We start from the raw sequence: 3,611 nt of genomic DNA, 5'->3' as shown, positions 1-3,611 counted from the left end.
ATTTGACCCGAATATGGGTAAACCCATAATCTATCTGGTGACTCGATTTGACACCTATAGTCACTGCCGCAAATTGATATTGGCAAGTGATAATATTCAATTAAAAAAATATACTCCTTCCGTCCCAAAATAGTCGTTATATTCTCTTGGACACACACTTTAATGCGATAAGTAGAAGTGTGGTTATCAATGATTATTTTATTAAAAAGTAGATATGACGAAAATTAGTAGGTATTTTAATATTAGAAGAAAGAGAATGTATGATATTTTTATATTGAAAGATATGAGAGTTGAAATTAAAATATTTATGTGGTGGGCCTAAGTGAAAAAGGGACATGTATTAAAATATAATAAAAATTTTCCGCAGTACTTGAAACCATGATCTCATACTGTAGACACCTAATTTGTGTCTCCTCTTTGGGATGATGACAATACCATTATCCTTGTTAGGCGATTGGAGTAACTCCAGACAGAAATCCCAATTGCTAAGAACACCTCCAAAGTCCAAGGTCCAAAATCCAATCCCCGAGACCGTTCCCCTCCCAGAACTCGGTACAAAATACAACTTCCAAAATCCAATTTCAAAATCCGAGTAAAGTGGACCATCCCATTGGTTTTACTAAGCCTTTTCCACTCAAAATCATATAAGGCAAGTCAAATTGGGGCGCCGACCCACAAAACCGAGCATGCCGGGCCCCGTCCCGTAAAACCGGAATTCAAAAACCCGAGAAAGGTTTGTTTTTAAACGCAAATTCAAGTCTTAACCTCCAAGCAAACACTACACGCCAAACATCGTACTATTCGTACGAAGGTACACCCATACAAGACAAATCAAGGACGGCATCTCTCCGTCCTTTTTGGCGGCATTCAGGCCACGTCAGCAGCGCACAACGCTGGCCTGGCGCCAGGCGCTGGCGTGTGCTGGCGTTTTGCACCATTCCCTCCTATAAATACCCCTCATTTCCATCGAAAAAAGGGGGATCACAACACATACAACGTCGTAATTTTGACATTACTCCTCACAATACAAACTCAAAAACTCCTCAAAAACACATACAAAATTCCTAAATTCAAGAGCAATTGGGAGCTCGTGCCTAAGCCTAACTAGGTAAATCCGAATCCTATTTCAATCAATCATGCTATTTTGATTTCAAATGATTAGCAAGTTGGTGGTTTTTGCCATAAAAAACACCACTTGCAACAATCATACATGCTTTTTCAAAAATACAAACTTTTTCAAAATACAAAATACAAACTTTCAAGATTCAAGGATGTTCAAAGTTGCTTACATTCATCTCTTTGAACTAGAATCACCTTCAAGTGTGGAGTAATCAAAGATGACACCTTTTTAGCATTTAAAGGTTTAGTCTTTTGAGATTCAAGACTCCATTTTTCAATATACAAGTTCAAGTTTTCAAATTTCAAGATCCCACTATGTTTATGGTTGTTCATAACTACCTCTCTAAACTAGGATCATTTCAAGTTCAAATTTCAATCATTTCAAGTTCAAACATTTCAATATTCAAGCTTTCAATTCTAAGTTTAATATGCAAAATCTAGGATATTTGGGTTGAGCAACCTCTCCCAAGTTGAGATTTTTGGCTTTAAATTCGTGTCGGGCGCACTTATTTTTAAGGAGCCGTTTGGCGTTCGAATCTCATGTGCCCAAGTACAAATTTCAATTATGCACCTTTTAATATCGCAATTTCAATACCGCACCTTTCAATATCGCACTTTCAATATCGCACTTTCAATACCGCAATTTCAATACCGCAATTTCAATTTCGCACTTTCAATTTCGCACCTTTACTTGCCTAGTCCATTTCTAGGCAATGTGGACCTACTCCCTAGTCCTTTTCTAGGGGGTCTTGTATTTACTAATTTCGCACTTTATTTAGTATTGTGATGTTGCTTTATGTGCTTTATCGCTTTCATCACCAACATGATAAATACAACAAAATACAAAGGTTACATCACGCTTAACGAAGATATTTTTGGACAAACCGGCCTTAGGTTCCTTAAATCAATCTTTAAAGCAAAGTGACCACCGTACAATTAAAAATTCTATTTTGCTCTAAATTTCAAACCCACATAGTCTAATCTTAGGGTTTATTTTCGAAATAATGTTGTGCCAACGTACTTGAATATTTCTAAAGCTCGCCGAATAAGCATTTTCGTTCCCGAACCCGGATCTCACCCATCCGTTTCAAGGATTCAAGGCCTTATCCAAAAATAGAGTCATTTTGCGGTCTTCCCAAATGGGACCTAAAATAAAGTTTGGTGGCGACTCCTTCGAGGTGCAAAAAAACAATTCAACGGTTCTCTAAACGAACCGCCACGTGCCAACCCCCCTTATAGGAAACAGGAATAATTCAACAAAAAAAAACCCCCTACAATTCTGGGGACTCCACTGGGGAACTTTCTAATTTCAAATTCGAAAATGAGAGCAGATTTCGAGCAACCAGCCACTGATCTGCCGAAGTACTGGATGCCAGCATTGGCGCCAGGCGCAGCCCCTGCGCCCAACGCCACTGCCTGCATCCAGGACAGTGGCTCACAGTGGCTTGTGGCCCACTTTTGCTCAACTTTTCGTGTTGGGAGTTAGTCTGTTTTTGCATCTGGAAGGACGCTCCCAAACCTCGTGAACGAGTGCCGAAAAACGGGCTTTACAAATACAAATTCAAGTACGATTTCAATTTCAATTTCTAGGCATTTCATGCATTTTTCGAAAACCATATTGTGCAAAATGAATTTCTACCTTTGCCCAAACGGATGTGTTCTACATTCGGGCTAGCCCCAGGGGCAACGAAATGGTGACTCTCCATACGGTTCCCGACCAAAGTGTGTGACCATTTCCGCGCCTACCAAAACTTGGCATTTGCATGACATTCCCGATGTCAAGTATGGAGGCCGTCAGCCGATACACACTTCCCTTAGGCGGATGTGAAAGCTTGTCGCCGGATCCATCTCTTAGCCAAGTACCTTTTTGACACCCAAAGCCGACCACTTGCATCATACAAAAACTTAGACCGACCTTAGGTTGAGAACTTTGCATGTCGCATTCATATTCATGATTAGTGTGACAACGTGCTACTTGTGCATTGTGTGGGCGTCTTTGCACGCGTGAATGGCTAACCTTGAGTTCTAGCTTGCCAAAACCAATTAGCCTCCAACTAGGAAACCAAACCCCTAGGAGCATCATTCAACCTCATGCATCTAAATCGCCGATTTTTAGGGTCTTTAGGAGTTCCACTCTGTTTGATTCAAAACCCTCAAACACGCCTCACGCACAAATCAATCCAACGACGTCATAATGCCAGATTTTCAAGTCCAAATTCCAAGCTACAAATTCAAAATCAATCCAACGGCGTCATAATTCCGGATTTTCAAGTCCAAGCTACAAATTCAAAATTCAATCCAACGGCGTCATAATGCCGGATTTTCCATTTCGAATTCCAAATTTCAAGTTCAAAATTCAATCCAACGGCGTCATAATGCCGGGTCTTCAATTCCAAATTTCAATCCACAAATTCAATCCAACGGCGTCATAATGCCGAATTTTCCACTTCGAATTCCAAATTTCAAGTTCAAAATTCAATCCAACGGCGTCA

Source organism: Spinacia oleracea, chromosome 5 (genome assembly GCF_020520425.1).
Source record: "Spinacia oleracea cultivar Varoflay chromosome 5, BTI_SOV_V1, whole genome shotgun sequence".
NCBI classification, from domain to species: Eukaryota; Viridiplantae; Streptophyta; class Magnoliopsida; order Caryophyllales; family Amaranthaceae; genus Spinacia; species Spinacia oleracea.
The sequence above is the reverse complement of the archived record's forward strand: the minus strand, read 5'-3'. Positions refer to the sequence as shown.